This window comes from Balaenoptera borealis, assembly GCF_965194805.1.
Source record: "Balaenoptera borealis genome assembly, chromosome: 6".
Lineage (NCBI taxonomy): Eukaryota > Metazoa > Chordata > Mammalia > Artiodactyla > Balaenopteridae > Balaenoptera > Balaenoptera borealis.
In genome coordinates this window covers 58,626,732-58,648,018 of record NC_138863.1, presented here as the reverse complement: position 1 = coordinate 58,648,018, position 21,287 = coordinate 58,626,732, and the positions used below count along the sequence as shown (strand labels likewise).

Genomic DNA, 21,287 nt, shown 5'->3' with positions numbered 1-21,287 from the left:
AAACATCATTACTAGAAATCTGAAGAGGAATAATTCATTCCTGACTTCTGTGAGTAAGCGAGAGAAGGCAGGCACCCTCTTGCTTCTGTTTCCTAATGACTTCTTCGTAAGGGCGGCCACAGCTTAGTGCAGCTCACCACTTTTCCCTGCACTTCCAGGGCCCCCACCCAGCAACCTCCTTAGGTCAGGAAGCTTCTCACCCTGCAGAGGACGCTTAGGATCCGAGTCCCTTCACTCCCACTGCTGAGGCGTCTCCCCGTAGCTCAGGACCACCAGATTCTTTCCCTGTTGTCACTGCTGACCTCTGTACTCTCTCCACCACCAGGAACTTCCTCCCTTTTCCTTCCTCCCTCTGTGTTGCTGGGGCCAGAGCTGAAGGGAACAAAGGGGAAGTTTCTACTAGGCCTCCATCCTTCCATGGGCATCTGGGTTGGAACTCAGAAAACATCTTCTCCTAGTCACCACCTTATCTACAAATGGTGGTTGGGCTCCCTCGGGCACCAGTCCTAAGGTTCAGCTTCCCGGGTGGCCAAGTTTGTCTAACCTCTCTGTAAAGCAAAGAGTCCACAGGGGTACCATTTACCAGTGTGCTGGTCCAGGATCTTTCTATGCACAACTGGAGACCCTGTAATGTTAGCACCAATCTCAAGAAGCAAGAGCAGTGTGCAGTTTCTTGGATGCCATCCAAGATGGTCTGCCTCTGAGCCAAAACAGCAATGTGTTGTTCCTCAGACCAGGATTAAGAAACACAAACAAGACACTCAACCAGCAATGGTCACAACCACCAATCAATGGTCACTGCAGAACTCCCAAGGCAAAGCCCCAAGTGGGTATTCTTCTCCACCCCCGGGAATCCCCACCATCGTACTGAACATCCTCCAAAGCACACACTTACAGTCACCTGCATATGGTGTTTGGTCTGAGACTGTACAAAGGGCACATTAGTGAGCAATGACCTCTGCTTTCTAAGACACTGCAAAGGCAGATGTGTACAAAACTCAGCAATCCATGTGCTTTCCCAGCAACATTTAGAATTGGTACTTCCTGGCTCTATCTGAAGTGTTCTTTAAAAGGGGTAAGCCAATGACATGTGTGTGCACGTGTGTGTGTGTGTGTGTGTGTGTGTGTGTGTGTGTGTATACACATGCACCCGTGGGTGGTAGATGATGAGGACATATGGTTTCAGGGTTGGGACCATGTGTGCACTAATACAGAATAAAAGTGAGTATAATGGATGTGTGTAGGCACACACGAGCTAGTGTGATTTTCATTGGATGTAAATAAAACAAGATCTGCCAGGCATACCTGGACTCACCTGGCTCACATCTCACTCCCACAAATAACATTACAAGAAAATCTTGGGATAATAGCTAATGGTCTTTTTTCAAGAAGACAATAAGATTCAAGTATTAACGAAGAACCCTATGAGTTCCACGTAATACAGCCACAGTATTTTAGCTAAATGAGGAATGCGGTAAACATCTATTTCTCTCCCTTATTTACCAAATACTTAGTCAAAAACAGGTAAAGTAACATTTCAGACTTATCAAATTTCTGACTGATAAGTTAAACTGTTAACAACTGCATTGTTTAGACAGTGCCTTATCTGGAGATGTCCTAGCCTAGCCTCAGTCTTCTTCCCATTCTTACAAATTCCCCTACACTATTTTTGCACAGTGTTTTATTGTTGTCAAGGTCATGTGACCACTAGGCAACAAAGCTGGGATTATAAAACCATGGTAAACTCCTAGTCTACTGCTCTTCTGCACTTTTCACTTTACTACTCTACCTTTAGCAGAGGATTCAGTGCAAAAGGAATTAAGTAAATAAGCTGGTTGATATCAGGTCTTAACCTGAAAAGTGACTTGACTTTCAAGAGTCTATTTCTGAGGACTGATGGACATCCAAAACCAGGGGCAGAGTGAAAGTGAAGGTAGGGCAGAGGGAACATACGCCCTCAGGCAACAGCATATGACGGCCCCAAGAAGCTGAGTGTTTGCAAATCCCAATGCCAAAGCTATGGCCTGTGCCCAGTTCCCCCTGGGCACCACTTTCCCTCACTGCCACTCTCTGGCTAAAATCTAATACAGCTACCTACCAAGGCCAACCAGGTACCCAGAACCCAGTCCGGACTTAGGACTCTGGCTAGTTGAGGGCCAGTGGATTTCTGGCCTTGAGAATGACCTGTTTTTTTGAGTGGTGGACAGTTCAGTCCTGCAGGACTGGGCCACCCATGGAGACTCAGGGTCTAGAGATTTTCCTGTTCTCATCAGACCTCCCATCTTACTGCACTGAAGCCTCCATTAAGACTGACTGTGAGAGGCATACGGACAAGGCTGCATTCTGTGAACTCACTCAGCTCCCGTGGACCTTAGGGTTCTGCACAAGAACGCACATTCTGAGGAATTCCTCTGGTTCCATTATGCCAGGACTTCAGCCTCAGTCTCGCCTGGAACCTTGTGCTTCTCCCTGCTTTAGCCTGGCTCCCTCCAGGCAGACACGTCAGCTTGCCCGTCTAGTCTGTGGCCTTTTCCCAGCAGGAGGCCCTTGGCTTGTCCTGACAGTTTGGCAGGATGTACACACTGATCTTTCCGGGGACACTGATCTGGACCCTTCAGCCTCATTCGGGAGATCCAGCTCTCAGAGGGTCCAACTCTGATGTGTTCTTTCTTAAGCAGGACATCCCTTTATGAAGCTTCCTAGCCTTTAAAACACTCACGTTAAAAATAGAGCAACACTTTATTATGGCAGATATCAAGGACTCACAGGGCTTCTTAATTTTCAGTTCCAGTGTCTGCTGCCCAGACACAATCTTTTTGCCATCTGTGTCAGGTTAGTTACAAAGCACCGTTATTATTCTGGGCTACACAATGTTGGCCCGACCTACCCAAATACAAGAAATTTTGCAGATTGATTTAGTTACTCTGCTCATATAAATGAATCCAGTTGTACAGCTGTTTCTGATTAACTAATGTACTGCTGGAGTTATATACAAATAATTTTATAGTGAACTCAGCAACTACAAGGACAGGAGCAGTGGAATCTAGTCTCACCTCCCAGAAAAACAAGCAGGAGCCACAAGGGCAGGGGCTTTCAACCACACTCCAGGTTTAAATTCCTATCCGCTATGATTCACTTTTTCCTCTTGATGTAATTCAGCATAACTTATAACTAATGCTCTCAAAGAATGTTTGTCTTCAGACTTTAAGATTCAAGAGGGAAACCCAGTTAGCTGTGCAAGCTTAAAACTCCTTTAAAGTTTCCCATCTTTGCGTTTTATAAGTTTCCATTTTTCCTGGTGAGACATTTATATTTCCTGAGACAATTTCTTACATAATATATTTCAGAAAGAGAAAATTGGAATCAAAAGGTCTGTATTTACTTTGTTATATGTAGATATCAAGTGTTTTGTTTCATTTCAATACAGAACAATTAAGCTCAGTGAGCTTAGGCTCAAGTTTCTCTTCTCCAGGTCTAGAAGACAAACCATATGCACATTAGAAAATTAAGGAAAAGACAGGGCATGAATAATTCAAATGAATGGAATTAAAAAAAAAAAAAAGGTAAAGAGAGTAACAAGTGCTCCCTAAAGAAATCACTTGAAACAAAACAGGAGAAAGAGATTAGAAAGTTTATACTTCTAAAATGAATTACACTGGCAAGGATGTGGGGAAACAGATATTTTCAAATAGTTTTAGTAGGACTATGAATTACTACAACTTTTAGAAAGTAATACCACTTTAGGGACTGTGACAGAAATCAAAGCTTCTGTATGTTAGTATGTTCTGAACGCACGGATATTCGGAGAAGAACTGTAGTAGCACAAAACTTGAAATAATATGAATGGTTAAATTACAGAATATCAATCAGCTATAATATAAATGAGTTTTTAATTTGGAGAGAATGGCTATAATGTTTTGTTATATTAAAAAAAAAATTTAAAAAAAATCTTGGGACTTCCCTGGTAGCGCAGTGGTTAAAAATCCGCCTGCCAATGTAGGGGACATGGGTTCAATCCCTGGTCCGGGAAGATCCCACATGGAGCGGAGCAATTAAGCCCGTGAGCCACAACTACTGAGCCTGCGCTCTACCGCCCGCGGGCCACAACCTCTGAGCCTGCATGCCACATCTACTGAAGTCCATGCGTCCTAGAGCCCATGTGCCGCAACTACTGAAGCCCACACACTCTAGGTCCCAGGTGCCACAACTACTGAGCCCGCTTGCTTGCAACTACTGAAGCCCGCGTGCCTAGAGCCCATGCTCCGCAACAAGAGAAGCCACTGCAATGAGAAGCCCACGCACCGCAACGAAGAGTAGCCCCCGCTCACCACACTACAGAAAGCCCACGTGCAGCAATGAAGACCCAATGCAGCCAAAAGTAAATAAATAAAATAAATAAAAAATAAATCTTGTGGATATCAAAAAAGATACCTTCACCCCCATGTTTATGGTAGCATTATTTACAATAGCCAAGATAAGGAAACAACCTAAGTGTTCATCAATGGATGAATGGATACAGAAAATATCTCACACACACAAATATTATTCAGCCAAGAAAAAGAAGGAAATCCTTCCATTTCTGACAACATGGATGGATCTTGAAGGTATTATGCTAAGTGAAATAAGTCAGAAAAAGACAAAAACTGTATGATCTCATTTAAATGTAGAATCTAAAAAAGCCGAACTTGTAGAAACAGAGATTAGAATGGTGGTTACCAGGGCCGGGGTAGGGTGGGGGGAGGTAGGAGAATTGGGAAGATGTTGGTCAAAGGGTACAAACTTGCAGTTAGAAGATGAATAAGTTCTAGGGATCTAATGTACAGTATTGTGATTATAGTTAACAATACTGTTTTAAATACTTGAAAGTTGCTAAGAGACTAGATCTTAACTGTTTTCATCACTAAAAAGAAATGATAATTATGTGACATGTTGGAGGTTAGCCAACCTATGGTGGTAATATATTACAATATATGAGTGTATCAAATCAACTCTTGTATACCTTAAACATTGTATACAATGTTTTGTGTCAATTATGCCGCAATTAAAAATCATGTAGCCTAATGTGTATAAGGTTTCTATTTTTAATAGAAAAACTATATATGTGCTTATATATTTGTATATAGTTTTATAAGCAAAGAGAAAAGAAGGGCACACCCCAAACTGGTAATATTGATTACCTCGAGTGGTTAGATTTGAGAGACATAGGAGAAAAATTAACTTTTTCTTTGTATACGTCTTTCTCTTTTGTTTTATTTATATCAAGCACAAAATACTTTTGTAATCTCAACAAGGTAAAAACTGTAATTTTTTTTTAAGTGATAAGAGTCACATTTTCAGCAAAGACTGAATTACAAAGACTGAGCACCTGGTTTGGTGGTTGACAAAAGGGACATGTTTCATCACAGCAAAGTAGAGATGATGTATGCAAAAATTCTATACAGAAAGGAATGTTATGGTTAAAGTAATACCATAATACCCCATGCACAGTCCTTTAACCAACTGAGAATTGTTTTCTCTTTTTCTTCTGCCAGTTTCTCATCAAAGGGAGAAGATTAAGGGGGGGAAGGTTTACAATGTTTAATTAATAAGGTTCTAGCTCCAACATCTTTGTAAAGTATCACGTAAAGTAATCCCCAATTTTAACAATGATCTAATTTTTTATTTTGTCTCAAACAACATGTGAGGCTTTTTTTTTAAACAGTGCTAAAACTCTAGGGAAAAGAATAATGTGGAATTTTACTCACAAAACCTGGGATTATTTAAACTGATGCTTTGGGTTAAATTTTAAACCATGCGCGGCAATCAAATTCTAGCTCTAATAGATAAGAATAGGCACTGCTAAAGTAAATTACTACCTTTTAAAGATTTTTAAAAAGACTTCAACTACTTTGCCTTTTTCTAGGCCCTCAAAAATTGAATTAGAAATTTCAGTACCATCTGAAAACTTGTCTTAGTGTCCCCCAGCCTGCCTTCTGGGGCCTGGGAAAGATAACTGGTTTCGTCTTGTTTTATTCTCTCTGCCCCCACCCTTTTGTCTCAGTCCATCACCCTGGTCCTTCCTGAAAGTCCCTCCCGCAGCACATACATGTGCTCCTTACATTACATGAGCCTGCTCAAGAACACCCATTTCTTCCCCTTCTATCTCTGGCTGATCTGTCTCCACTATTTAAATATCCATCCCCATAACACAAGTCTATTGTGGTGAAGACACTGATCCCACTGTTTACATTTTTTTAAAAAAATAGCTAGGGTACATGTTTTCTCAAGATCTTCTCCAAGGTCTAAAGGTTCTCTGCTTTCAAAATCTATCCTGCCTACGGCAGAAAATAGTCTCAGAGTTTCCTGAAATACTATTTGATAACATGTTCAACACTTCAAAATTGCATCAAAGATGTGGCCAGATTTCTTTCTTGGTCCCTCCCAGGCCTAAATTCTTCAGTCAACAGACCTAATCTCCTGCATACGCCTATAGAAAAATGCTTGGAAAGTTTCAGAAACGGGCTGGGTGACACACAAGTGGTTGAAAAGCAAGAAATTCAACCAACTGCCCATTTGGTCTGTGTAAGCCAACTAAATGATTATATTGATGCTGTCACTGAATTGGTTGGTTGTCTGACTTGACTCAATGGACTAGTTGTCTGGGCATCATTAGCAAGAGCGAACAGATGAGAAGACAGTCATTGAACAGGAAAATATATCCACCCCGACAGCAGAATGCCATGCAACTATTAAGAACATAGTAGCAATATATCCAAGAAATGCTAAAACTATCAGGCAAGCAAAATGCAAATAACCCAGTCTCAAACATGTGGGGTGGAGGAGGGAGAATAGGAGGAATGTAATCAAACTGTGTTTAGCTGTTACAATGAGGTAAGGTGTACACATTACATATTCAGTAAAGTAACCAAGTATTGCCTATGAGAGAAAAAATATATTTAAATAATGTAAATGTGTATATATATATATATATATATATATAAACATATATAGATGTGTATTGCCTATGTAAGAAATATGGAACATATGTAAAATTAACTTTTATTTTAAATCGTAATTGACTCCTCTGGCCAAGGAAACTATTTGGCCCTCAATTTTCCATTTTATTCACCATTTCCTTCCTCCTGCAGACACCTCTTACCTAAGAGGACTATTTATCCTCCAAGTACAAAGGAGTCTGTGGCAGTCTGGGGAGAGGCTAGTGTCCTTCAATTTTGCTTAAACTCCTTTCTCAAGTTGTACATCACCTCTTAGCTCAAAGAAAAAGATGGAAAATCCGTGGGTGGGAGAGCCTGAACACTCACTAATGTGGAAGTGAACCACATACAGGTATTAGATCAGGAAATGTTACTTCTTAGGTTCTACAATAATAATTTCCACATTCCCCACAAGAACACAAAATCCCATTCCTTTATTATTAGGATCATTGTTATTTTTCAATTTGGAAGAAATAAAGATAAACAGCATTTAAAGATAATTATGTATGTGATGAAAAGTAATGTATTATACATATCAATCATGGTGAAGGATGAAATCACTCTTAGGATGAAACTTGTTTCCCAGCATCTTCAGAAGCCAACATCAAAATCTACTTTGCCTTCGTAAAAAATTCACTCACCTCAAACCTTACAACCAGAGTGGTGGAAATAAACTGCCATTCAACAAACATTAATTGAGAACCTACTACACAAGAACCTACTGTTTCTGAGAGAATGTAAAAAAAAAAAATTAAGTTATTTCCTTCAAAGAGTTTACAATCTAATGAGGGAGAAAAAAACACATGCAAGTGACTCCAATACGGAATAGAGTGGATTCCGAGCCACAGGTGAGGCCCAAACAGACAGCAATGAGAATTTACTAAGAAGAGGGAGGAGTCGGCTCCAGAAGAAGATGGCGTTTCAACTTTTCTTAAGAAGTATGTTTTTACAATGTGAACCATGTTCATCGAATCCACTGAACTAACAAAATTTGTAGGTGATTGTGTCTCCTGTTTATTTTAGCTGTATTCTTCTCTTATTGAGTATTAACAAAGTCTGCTATTTTTCTTCTCAACAAGTACTTGTGGCCAATACGAAGAATCTATAGGATTCAACATACAAGTGAGGAGAAGGGCAGTGTCAAGTGGAGAAATGGCAAAGCAGAGGCATAAAGATGGGAATGGAAAAGAATCTTTGGCTGGAGTCCACAGCATGAAAAGTGGCGTATAATACAGCAGAAGGTGAAGTTAAGGGTTAAAAGTGCAGAGTTTGGAATCAGACTGCCCCAGGCTTGAATACTAGTTCTGTCACTAGCTGTGTGACCTTTGGCAAGTTACCGAACTTCTCTCAGTCTCAGGCTCCACATACATGTATAGAATCTACCTCACGGGGCTGTGTGACTATTAAATGATTCAATTAAATGACACATAGTAAGTGGTAATGTTAAAGAAAGAAAGGAAAGGAAAGAGGGAGGAAGAGAGGGAGGGAGGGAGGGAGGAAGGAAGGAAGGCAGGAAGGAAGGAAGGAAAGGAAGGAGAGATTTTGTAAAGCTTGGGCCAGATCACAGAGAGCTTTGAAAATCTGATTCACTTAAATTAATATAACTAAGCAATAAAAGGAAATTAAAAGGAAGATACTGAGTTACAATGGAAAGATGGCTTATTAGAAGAGAAACAATATATCCCTAGTATGCTAAAATGTTATAGTCAGCCCTCCACATCTGCAGAGTTTGGTATCCACAGGGGGTCCTGGGCCAATGCCCCTCAGATACCAAGGGATGACTACTTGTATAACATCACAGCAACATGGTTTTACAATGTGAACCATGTTTCTGAAGCTTCTAAACTAATGAAAACTGTAGGTGATTGTTTTGCCTGTTTATTTTAGCTACGTTCTTCTTTTATTGAGTATTAGCAAAGTCAATTATTTTTGACTTCTCACCAAGTATGGACGCCTGACCTGAAGGCTGCAATGCTGAGCACGCTCCCCAGGCATCCGTCAACGCTTCTCGACTCCTGGCCGCCAGGGAACACGAGAGCAGTGCTGCTCCCATCCGGTGGGCGTGGGCGCGACACCTGCGACCAAAGCAGCTTGGCCGGGGACAGGCAGTCCCCCCGCTCACCCCCCACGGATGAGGGCCACCGTGTGACTACCACAACATGTTACCCCAGCACTTCCTGGTGCCAAAAGGACAGGAAAGTAGCACATCTTTCTTCCCCTGGCCCTTTATCTGCCCTGGTCGTCTCAATAGAGTAGCTTGACTGGCTAAGCAGATACCACAGGCTGGTAGCCCTCCCCTCACCCCCCATACTGACGTTCTCCTCTGTGACGTCCCTCCTCCTCAGCTGTTAAGAGAATACATGAGGTGATCAGTGTGAAATGCTCAATAAACTACAGACAGCCGAGGGATTATTACGTGCTAATTTATATACAAAGCAGTTCCTATGTTTAGGCTCTTTTTTTATTTCCATATGGAAAGAAGAATACCTACACAGTGTTTTGTGCAAATTAACACTGATAATAATGATGACCCACAGCCTCGGCCTTGGCGCCATCTTCCGAGAAACCTCTGCGCCATGAGAGCGAAGGTAAGCAGTCCCTGCCAGTGAGCTGAGGCTGTAAGAACTGGAGATTGTGGGAGGAGACGTGGCAAGGGAAGGCCGCCATCGTTCCGGATCACGGGGTTCTCAAGGGTGCCCAAGAGCTGTTGGGAGAGGAAGGATAGTTTGGGGAGAAGCAGAGGAGGTGGTGGTGGAGGAAGAAGCAAAGGCGCAGGCTGAAGAGCAAAAGAAGAAAGATGGGGCAGAGGTCCAAGTAAACTTGTACACCCATGGAAGCCACGGGAGCAGAAACAAGGGAAGCCAGAGGCCAGGCACGCTGGTACAAGTCGTCGGACTGCATGCCAACTGTCTAGAACTTGTCTCAATGGATCTGGAACATTTATGGCCATTCTGATCGCCTTGACCACCTCTGAGAGACCCATCTTGCTGGTATCAAAACAGTCCCTTTCAGTCCTTTGCCCTGGACTTGTGACATTCTGGACTAGTTCTGTTCTCAGCTGTGGCTGAATGTAACATGTGTACAATAAATCATCTCTTTTGCTGTCTTAGCTGAAGAAAAAAAAAAAAAGCCCACAAATACCTAGCGGCAGCACTGTCCTGGATAATCTGCCAAGTGATTCACATCCATGATTTCATCCGACCCTCAGAACAACCCCATAGGTACAGGTGGTTACAGTACTCTGATTTTAAAGATAAAGAAACAGAAGTCGCAGAAAATGTGGAAGACAGAGCTGGGAATGGAAGATCTGCCTGACCTCCTGGCTCATGGTTTTACCTTTAGGGACTCTGCAGGTGGTAGTACGTCAGTACCACCTGGGGGGGCTTTCAAAAATAGATTCCTGGGCCTCACCCCAGCCTTACAGAATCAAGCCTTTTTAAGTCACACCCATGACTAAGGACCAGCATACTTCAATACTGGTTAAAGCGTGTTAGGTAGATAGCATTACTCAACTAATTGAAGGTATTCTGGGGAATATGGTGAGCCTCAGAGTTTTTATTACTTCAAAGTATAAAAGGCACAGAGTTAATTATTTTAACCTGACCGTAATCCCTACAAGGTGAGAACAATTGATAAATGTTGGGCTGGGCAATGAGGCCCGTAAGGAAGTATTCATTTCTCCCAGGGAGAAGGAAACTGAACTGTTCCTCAATTGGAGCAGGGAAGATGGAACACAATGGACATGTGCCTATGAATCTTCCCATACCTGGCACATGGAAGACACTTAGTAAATACTTGTTAGATAGACAAATGAGGGAAGACTGACTCTCTCCAGCTGGAAGTAATTTCACTCTCCTCTAAATTCCCTGTATTTGATCTGTACCTTTTTTTCATCTTATTTACCACATTCTACCCTGCATTCCTGCTGTTCAAAACCATGTCTCATCTCTACCAGAAGGTAAGCATTCAGGGACCAAACCCCATCTCCTTCTGAGCTAGGTCTCCCCTTCCACCCTGGCACAGGGCACAACAGTGACCCCTAAAAGGGACCCTCAATGCCAAATGAGCATGTTGCTTGATTTCAACTGTGAGCCGATTCACATACGTGGGTCCTGGCTATTCACAAGGCCTACCAAACCGTCCAGCACTGCAACATAATTGTGGATTGCTGGGTCACAGTGGCAGAGAAACCTCTGTATGAAAATCATTAGGAATTTGGTAGACCTCACGGGAGGGCAGGCTTCCGGAAGATGACGGCTCTGGGAGACACAATCCCAAATAACAGATGCTTAAAACTGAAGGGGTTACAGCAACAACAGCAAAAGGCACTTTTCTTTAATTCTGTTCTCCTGATGTGCACTGTAAAAGCCATGTATGTTCCTAAAATTACAACCGTAGTGAGGAACACCCTGAAATATCTAAGATGGTGACACAGACCCAGTAACAAATACTTCCCACAAAAGCGGGCTCATCCCTGGCCAGAGCAACTAAGACAGTGCGTTTAAAAAGTAAAGGCATCCCACCTTCTCCTCACTGCCCCGTCCCACCACTTTAGCCCTTTATTGCTCTTGGGTCTGTGTGGCCCTCCAATGCCTTGTGCTGTGCTGCTTTTTGCTGTTTCACACGCCATTATCCCACCTGATCCTCACGCGATGAGATGGAGGAAGAGCAAAGGTTATCAACCCCATTTCTTGGATGAGATAAGTGAGGCTCAAGGTACACAATATGCATGATATGCCTAAGGGGCCAGAAAGTGGTTGAACACACAGTAGACACTTAATTGCTGAAATGAACAAACAAATGAAAGAAGGCATGAATCTCTCCACCTGGAAGTAATCTCATTGTCTCTAAACGTACCAGAACCTGATTTTAACTTGCTTACAAATCTCTCTGTTCTACATCACACAAACCTAAGAGTTTATGTGCTGCCTAGGGAGCCAAAATTATGGCAGAGGTTGGGTAGGTCCCAAGGAAGAATATGATATTAAAATGTTTTAATAACATCTGCAGAGTCTAGTCTGCACAATTCCACTCAACAGGTAATGGGCTCCTACAGATGGCTGCAGATTTGGTCCCTGAGAAACTCAACCTCGTAGGGATGTCAGGCAGGTAAAGATACACAGCAAGAGTGAAGGCAGAGTTGGAAGCCCTGTAAAGAGGGATTAAGATGCAAATACTGATGGCCTATGCAGGATCTCTCACCTCCGGAAGTCAAAAGGTATTTTATACAAACTGAAAAGGAAAATCCTTCGGAGTTATTTTATCCACTAGAGAAAAAGGCATTTTTTTGAGGAGGAAAAAAATATGCCAATGACTCAAAATGAAGCTGCAGTATTGTTTTGGAATTGCCTTGGGAAACTGGCAAAAGAAAACCCACCTAGGGCGGGACTCTGTCCAGGGGCTCCGCGGCTGCACCGCCTAAAGCCTGGGACCACCCACGGCCAGCGATTGGGGGTGGGGTCCAGTGACCATGCAGGGGACAAGAGTGACACGCAATTTTCAGAAAAAGGGACCAAGTCCATCCAGTCACTGCTGACAACCGGAGAGGCTTCCCAGAGAACTGAGATGAAGTCAGGAGCCCGTGGCCCAGGAAGGAATATGTATTCCTCCGGGATTGAGCAGGACCAGAGGACCTGGCCCGGCTGGGCCCCTCGCAGACGCACCCTTTGTTAATCTCAAAGAGTTCAAAGTCTAACCACGAGTTGAAGATTTGGGTCCCCCTGCCTGGGTCAGCTGGTTTCTCTTACCCTTGCAACTTTAACTGTTCTTTTTTAAAAAGAAAATGTAGAGGGAATGAGACTGAAGTGAAGCTGCCCGGAAAGTTCGGGAGAGGCCCCGGGAGAAAAGCGCTGACGGGGACTAGAAGTCCTCTAAGGTCACTGCACACATCGAACGCGCGCGTGTACACCGCCCACTGCGCGAGCAGCAGCCTGGGGCACCCGGCGGGAGGCGAGTTTGGGAAGCCGAGTTGCGGGATGGGTACGATTCCCCAGCGAAGAAAGCGAAGCGGCTCCAGAGCAGGAACTGGCCCCGGAGATGCCCGAAAGTCCCCATCCGCCGGCGCTGGGGATGGGGAGCAAGGGGGAAGACGCGCCCCAGCGCATCCCCGCGAAGCCCCTGCCGCGGGTACCCACAGCGCGAGCGGGGCCGAGCCCCCCGGGCGGCCCCAGGCTCGGCGGAGCCAAGCAGCGCGCCCAGCCCCAGAGGCGCCCGCGTCCGGAGCCCATCGGTCCGCGGCCCCTTCTTCCCCCGCCCACCGGCCAGCCGGCAGGACGCGCGAGCCGCCGGGCCCGAGTCGAGCCCCCCAGGAGACCGCGCGCCCGCGCCCCCGCCCGCAGCGGACGCAGCCCCGACGTCCCCGCGGCCCCCGCCCGCGCCCACCCGGCGCCGAGCCGCGCCGCCCAGCCCCTCCCCGGGGTCCCCGGCGGCTGCGAGGGTCTCCACGGGCGTTGCCCTGAGTCCCCGGAACCCGGTCGCGCCCTCGGTGGCGGCGGCGGCGCGTCCCTTACCGCGCAGCGGCTCCGTGGGGCTCCAGGGCCTCGCGGCGCACCGGGCATTTTTTTCTGGGAAACTTCTCCCCAGTCCGTAGGGCTGAGCAGCCGGGCAGGAAAAGTGCTCAGCGCCGGGAGGCTGCGACCATCCGGGAACTTCGCTGGGATGTAAACCCTCCCCCTCGGCTCCCCGTCCCCACCCCCCGGCGGCCCTGCCGCATGTGGACGCGCCGCGAGGCAGCCGTCGGCCCTTCGCCCTCCTGTCTGCGCGTCGCGCCCGCGCTGCCTGGTGCCGAGGTTCTGCGCCCCGCGGCCTCGGGACCCTGGAGGAGTGTGGCAGTAGTGGGGCGGTTAGGAGTCTGGGGCTCGTGTGTCGCTCCGTCTCCCTCCCCTGTGTTTGCAGAGGAGCGGGAACTGGAAGGGGTGTCCAGCCGAGGGCACTTTCCCCCAAGGACTGCAAGCTCTCCAGCTTCCCGCTGCCGGGGTTACCCCCCAACCCCGAGGGAAGACCTTTTCTCATCGCCTTCTCCTCTGTTCTCAAAAGAAGGGGCCTGCTTTGAGACACCTTAAATAGAAATTCATCTTAAAAATGAATTTTAAAATGGAGTGGCGCCCACAGAGGCCCAGGGTCCATCCACATCTGTCTTCCTGAACACTGTGTGGGGACAGTAGTGCTACTCCTCTCGTGTCAAGATGCCCGCCCCTCCCCCTCCCCCTACCGCCAGCACGAAGAATCGGCTGGGATTGAATGGTTTTGCTCCTAGTGGGGATGGATTTGTCATCAGCCACCCACATCCTCAAATACGGTGGCATCAACAGCAAACATTTGGAGAAAGCTGAGGCTCTACTCTGTTGCTGGAGCTGTTACTGACCGGCTCTGAAAGCCGCCATTTCCAGGCTCCAAAGAAAAGTTAATACTCACTAATACGACAGAGATGTTAGAACGTGTGCATTTGAAAAGAACAAGTTACGATCGATATAATAACCATTTAATCATACTGTTAAAATATCAAGGCTGTGTATCCCCTTAAATAAAAGCAGAAAAGGTGGGAACATAGGCACTTCAGAATTGATGTCCTAGGCTGAGAAGGTGTTTCATCCTTGACTTTAGGCTGTCTGCTCCTATGCCAGTTCCCATGTGCACACTTGTACCTTGACATGCTCTTAACAGATACAGTAATTCTTCTGGGAAAGAGGTTGGTAACATGGATAAACTTCCCAGTGACAAAATTTGTCCCTAAGTGTACCCATCTTTTAAAGGTTCATTATGTATTTCATCATTCGAAGCTTTTCTTTTTCAACCATTTCTATAGTGATATGCATATGCTTGCTATGTTTTATATAAAATGAAGACCATTGATTTCATATATCAGTATATTATTCCAGACTTGAAAAAAAAAGTCAGTAGCACTTACCACTGTGTATCATGGAAGTTAAGTCCAGGAGCTGGCTCCTATCAGCCCTCTAAGCCTCAACTTCTGCTTCAGTCAAATAGGGATAACAATAGCTCTTACCTCTTAGGATTGTTGTAAGGATTAAGTGTGATAATCCCTCTAAAGATGAGCAGAGTAGCGGCACACAAGTGGAACAGGAATTTTTACTTATCTTTAATTCCCCAAAGCCCAGTAGAGCTCCTGGCAACTTTTAAGGAATTGATTAAATATTGGTTGGGATAAGAACTCTCGAGTGTGTGTCTTTCAAGAATCCATATAAATTTTGCATTTGTACACAAAAAAAGAAAATTAGGAAGATAAAATATATGTCCATTACCATTATTTCATCATTGGAAGCCAAAAATAAATGGTATTCTGAATTGTCTACTGTTTTAAGTCACCCATAAAGTCAGTGATAAGTTGTCCAGAGTGCCCTGGCTCTCTCTCCTCAGAGAGGAGAGTCTCTCAATAAGGTCAAAACCTGAATAGTATTTTATCAGTGGTAATTTTCTAGTTTCAGTGAGTGGGCTATGGTTATGTTAGATGTTAATATTTAGGAAAGCTGAGTGAAGGGTACGTGGAAACACTTTTTACTATTTTCACAACTTAGTTGTAAGTTTCAAATAATTTCAAGTTGAAAAAGTTAAATTTTCGTCTTAAAAAGATCAAAACCTAAAATTCTACAACAGATACCTTCTTCCCTTGGGTGATGTTAAATTATACCTTAAAATTAAGATACTGAGGGAATTCCCTGATGGTCCAGTGGTTAGGACTCTGTGCTTTCACTGCCGAGGGCTAGGGTTCCATCCCTGGTCGGGGAACTAAGATCCCACAAGCCACAAAGCTTGGCTGAAGGGGGAAAAAAAAGATATGAAATGAAGAATGAAATTAGAAGACTTCCCTGGTGGCACAGTGGTTAAGAATCCGCCTGCCAATTCAGGGGACACGGGTTCGAGCCCGGATCGGGGAAGTTCCCATATGCTGCGGAGAGTATCAGAGCTACTATTTTGGGACTCACCCTAACCTCTAAACTAGGCCTGTGGTGTTTTAGAACTTCCCCTCTTATAACAATTATTTGTTTATTGCAATTACTTTTTAAATGCCTGTCTCCTCACCCCTCCCCCAAGACAGTAGTCCCCTTTTGGGGGAGGGACATGTGAAGGCAACTGGTTCACCACAGTACTCCCAACACCTGGCACATTTCTAGTACTCATGACCACTGGGTGAATGAATATACCAAGCATTAAGCTAGGTCCTTTTACATATAGTATCTCATTTAATTCTCAAGGCAAATTAACTGATTAGATATTTGTCACCATTTTACAGATGAGGAAACTGTGACTTAAAGAACTTAGGCAACCTGCCCAAGATCACTCAACTTGTGAACGTCAGAATCCAGATTATTTTGACAGCAACACCCTGACTCTAACTACTATGCATACTGTCCCTTGACCCTACTTCTTGTGTTTGTTCCACCTCTGACCTTCTGCTGGTGCGAATGACCTGAATTGACTAGCATCCAGATTCCTTGGTGCCAAGTAGCAAAAGAAGAAAACTTATTGATCTTTGAACAGACTTATTGGGGTTCAGGTATATCTGGTTAAAGGCTCTATACTGACAAGTGATTTGGGTTCTCTCTTCTGACTTAATGCAGGAGAACATAGAATGTTATGTGGGACAAGAGCACCAGGCTAGGTCAAGGGATGCTGCAGAGAATCAGGGTGTACTTAGTACCATACCTTATTCCAAAAAAACTTAAGACAGTAAGAACTGAATGTGATGAATTTAAACCTTAGTCGAAGATAGCAAATTAATCATCTTCTTTCCTTATTAAAAATATATTCTCATTCTAAATAATTCAGGTATTCCATAAGCATAGGTATAGAAGGCTAAAGACTCCTGCGATCCCATTCTCCAGAGATAACCACTGTAATAGTAGGATATATATTCTTCTCCATATTTTTTCCTATATATCCTTATTTTTTAAAAAAAAATCAACAAATATTTATGAAAAGCCAAATAAATGGGGCCATACTATACATTTTCTTCTGTAATTTGCCTTTCTTTTCCCACTAAATAATCTATTGCATTGTTTTTCTGTTACTATATAACAAACTTCCATAAATTTAGCAGCTTAAAACAACATCCATTTATTATTTCATGGTTCTGTAGGTTAGAAGTCTGGACATGGCATGACTGGGTTCTCTGTTCAAGGCATCACAGGCTGAAATCAAGGTTTCAGCCAGGGCTGAGTACTTCTCTGCAGGCTTTGGGAAAAATCCACCTCCAAGCTCATTCAAATCATTATTAGCAGAAGTAAGTTCCTTATGGTAATAGGACTAGGGTACCCATTTACTTACTGGCTGTCACCAAGTGGCTGCTCTCAGCTCCTAGAGGCCACCTGCATTCTAGCTTCCTCCATCTTCAAAGCCAGCAATGGAGAATTCCCTCACATTGAATCCCTCTCACGCTTTCAGTGTCTTTTACCAGGAAAAGCTCAATCCTTTTTAAAAGCTCAGCTGATTACATTAGGTCCATTGAGCACAATCTCCCTATCTTAGACTCAACTAATTTAGGGCCTTAAGTACATCTACAAAATCCCTTTACAGCAGCTTCTATATTAGTGCTTGATTGAACAACTTGGAGAAAATATGTGTGTACCAGGGAGTAGAAATCTTGGGGCCATCCTAGAATCCTACCTACTGTAGATACATAGGTTTATCTTTCCATTTCCCTAAATATAAATCTACTTCATTCTTTTTAATAGCTATGTAGTCTTTCACTGTATGATGAATCATAATCCAACCAAATCCCCTATTAGCAGACATTTATGTTGCTTCCAGTTATTTGCATTTTAGAAATACGCAATAAAGATTCATGCTCGTAAATGCTGACACACCTGTGTCCTTCTGTAAATTAGTATCCTAGAAGTGGAGGTGCAGAGTGGAAGAGTTTGCACCTTTTGATAGATCCTGCCAAATTGCTATCCAAAACGTGATACTAATTTATACTTTGAATGACAACATTGAAGAATGGAAATAGCTAATTCTTATAAACAATTAAATTCCCTTCATAAACTGTTTCATCAGGAGGCCATAAGTGTAATGGTTAAGCGCACGGACTCTCTGTCAGGTTTTTTGTCTTGACTCTTTGATTTCCTAATTGCATGAGCTGGAGCAGGTGGCTAAGCATTAGTTTCTGTATCTCTAAAGAGAGGATAAAAATGGCATCCCTTTGTATTAGTTATCAGTTGCCGTGTAACAAATTACCTCAAAACTTAATGACTTAAAACAACACACACTTATTATCTCATAATTTCTATAGGTTAGAAATCTGGGTGCAGCTTAGCTGGGTGTTTTGGGTTAGGGTCTCTTGCAAGGATGCCATCATCTCAAGACTTGATTGGAGGAGGATTCACTTTCAAGTTCACTCACTGGCTGTTGGCTAAAGACATTAGTTCGTTACCACATGGGTGTCTCCATAGGTCAGCCCACATCATGGCAACTGTTTTCCCTCAGAATAAGTGAGCAACGGGCAGCACCCAAGATGGAAACCACAGTCTTTTTGTAATCTTGAAAGGGACATCTCATTGCTCTGCCATATTCTAGCCATTAGAAGCAAGTCACTAAATCCAGCCTACACTTGGGGTGAAGGTGTAGTACAAGGGTGTGAATATTAGCAGTCAGGGGTCATTGGAGTCATTAGAGGCTGCCTACCACTCTCATGAAAGTGTTGCGAGGTTCAAATGAGTGAATGCGTGTGAAAGAATACACATGGTGTCTGATTCTCAGCAAAGCACTCGAGAAAAGTTCATTATTCTTGCTGTTACCATCATCATCCTTGTTCATTACTCACACCCATTTTCCTATTTGACCCAGCATCACATCAAGAACAAAAGAATGGCATTTACACCACAGCTGCTGTTTGGACAGTAGAGCAGGCAGTTTCCATCAGGAAACAGAAATCTTCTCAAATGAGGTAATATAGGAAAGCTTAATCAAGGAATTGTTTACAAAGGTGTTTAGGAAAAGGAACAAGGGACGCTGCCATTACTGCCCCCAGGCCTGAAGGGGACAGAATGTGAGAGGGTAGCTTCAGCTCTGGGAGGGGGCTGCTGGCAGGAGTTGTGACCTTCGGATGAAGAATGGTATCAAACCGCGGTGACCCTGGGGTGAGACTGGAGGCATAAGTACCCTGGCTTCTCTCCTCCCAGTGTCACCACCACGTGAACCCAGCCAGGAGCCAGAGGACAAGGAAACCCGCCATGCTGTCCGCACAGGTCAGCCCCCCAGGGCAGGAGGGAGGAATGGAAAATGGCCAGCACGGGCAGGCACAGCTGTTCACTAACCGATGTTTCCCGGGGACCTGACATCATGTCCCTTCACATAAAAGAGGAACTGAAAGGCAGTTAATCCTCAGTGTCCGGCATAGGGGGCAGGAAAGGGTGGTGGCAGGGAGCACAAGTCCAGAGGAGTTTGATCCAATTGCTGGTTTCTGGTGCGCCTACAGGAGCAGTGAGGAAGGTACAAGGATTGAAACTCATAACTGGCAGGCAGGTCCCGAGTAAGTGTCTCAGGAAGATCATGTGGGCTGTAGGTTTTTTTTTTTTTTTAAATTATTAGCACCTTTGTAATTATTATTTATTTATTTATTTATTTTTTGGCTGTTTTGGGTCTTCGTTTCTGTGCGAGGGCTTCCTCTAGTTGCGGCAAGCGGGGGCCACTCTTCATCGCAGTGCGCGGGCCTCTCACTATCGTGGCCTCTCTTGTTGCGGAGCACAGGCTCTAGACGCACAGGCTCAGTAGTTGTGGCTCACGGGCCCAGTTGCTCCGCGGCATGTGGGATCTTCCCAGACCAGGGCTCGAACCCGTGTCCCCTGCATTGGCAGGCAGATTCTCAACCACTGCGCCACCAGGGAAGCCCGGCTGTAGGTTTTATTTATGTAGGGAATGGACTTAATGACATGAAAGGCGTTTGTTCTGGTGACTCTGATGGATGATTAAGCCTTGCTTCATTGGTCAGGTGCCAGGGCAGGTACCTGCGAAGACCTTAGGGGCTTCCAAAGGCACAAGGTTTTCCAAATGTCCTCCTCCTGTAACAAGGATCCAGGTGCCTAACTTCAGTGAGATGAGGCGGCACAACTGGAGGACCAGGGAGAAGTGGACCCTTAATAGCATAACCAGGAAGTGGGGTGACCCCCAGGACTCAGAGTGGGCCTTTTTCTTCCCAGTCTCAGCATTCACAGGGAATCCCTGTGGAAGTGTAGCCGTGCTGGGATGGTTATTCCATGCTATACACCTGCAGAAGTGGAGGATGCCGGAAGGGGGCAGGGAAGGCTGAATTTGTTTACTTTATTTATTGTGGCAAATTGATATTCACTTAAAAAAAACACTTTATGAAGATGCTGTTAAAATATGATTGATCTGGAAGACAACCCTTTAAAAGGTGAGGAGGGCACTTGCTAAAATATCCCAACGGTATTTTGAAGAATGATAATGTGTCACGGACCCAGGCAAGTGATGAACTCAACCTTCTGCAGTAGGTTTTAGAAATTACAAAAGTTAAATATACGTAAAAATATAAAACATATCAAAATAGTGATAATAAAATTAAACAGTAGAATTTATGAGATGGGGTTGACTGAAAATCTGTAATTTGAGAAGACATTATCTGTGTGAAAGTACTTAAAGATGTTACTAAACCTAAAACTTTTTAAAACTTCAAGTGTGTGTACTCCTTTTTTTTCAAAAAAGGCAAGTGTTCTAAATTTGCTCTTCTTTTCTGTGATGATAAATGGTAGTTAGCAGTGTGCTACCTATTTAATAGTTTAGAAAAAAATAAGTTCTCTTAATCTATCCCTTTAATGTAAAGTGACATTTTAATGATGTGAGAGAAACAGCCTTTGAAAAGAAATTTGTACTCTAGAAAGTATTTTTGAAAAGAGGTATTTAGAAGTATTTCTGTCATCCTATGGTGTTGTTTTTTAAAAAAATCAAGTATATTATCTATAAAAACCCTTATATCTATTTACTTTGAAAACTTGGAGAAGAATTTTAGATCTGCTTAAAAATCTTCCTATCAACGTATTTTAGAAGAGAGGCAGACAGCTGAGCCCTTTGTTAAACTTGTAAAATGCATCAGATTCTAATAACCGTTCAAGAATAAATTATTGACTGCAGGGAACGGAGGAATTTACCAGCTGATTTCAATAGAGACCTTTACATAACAGGTGAGCGGGACTGAAAAAATTACCGTGATTTCCTAAGTGCACCCAGTTCTGCTCTCCCTCGTCGGCAGCAGGTAACCGCTGGGAGGCCGCTTCTGCTACGCCAACCGCATGGTTCAAAAGCAAGTAGTGTACTTGGAATGGGACCTCCAAATCCAATCTT

General features: G+C 43.9%; 1 protein-coding gene across 3 annotated transcripts in view; it reads right to left on the bottom strand.

Annotated features, from left to right (window-relative positions):
• The window catches only part of WIPF1 (WAS/WASL interacting protein family member 1), a 118,948-nt gene extending 105,293 nt beyond the window's left edge, over positions 1 to 13,655 (bottom strand). For all 3 annotated transcript variants that reach the window (XM_082397728.1, XM_082397727.1, XM_082397726.1), the window contains exon 1: positions 13,484 to 13,655. The gene's annotated coding sequence lies outside the window, so the exon portion shown is untranslated. The remainder of the gene's footprint in view (positions 1 to 13,483) is intronic.
• Between the last annotated feature and the right edge of the window lie 7,632 nt (positions 13,656 to 21,287).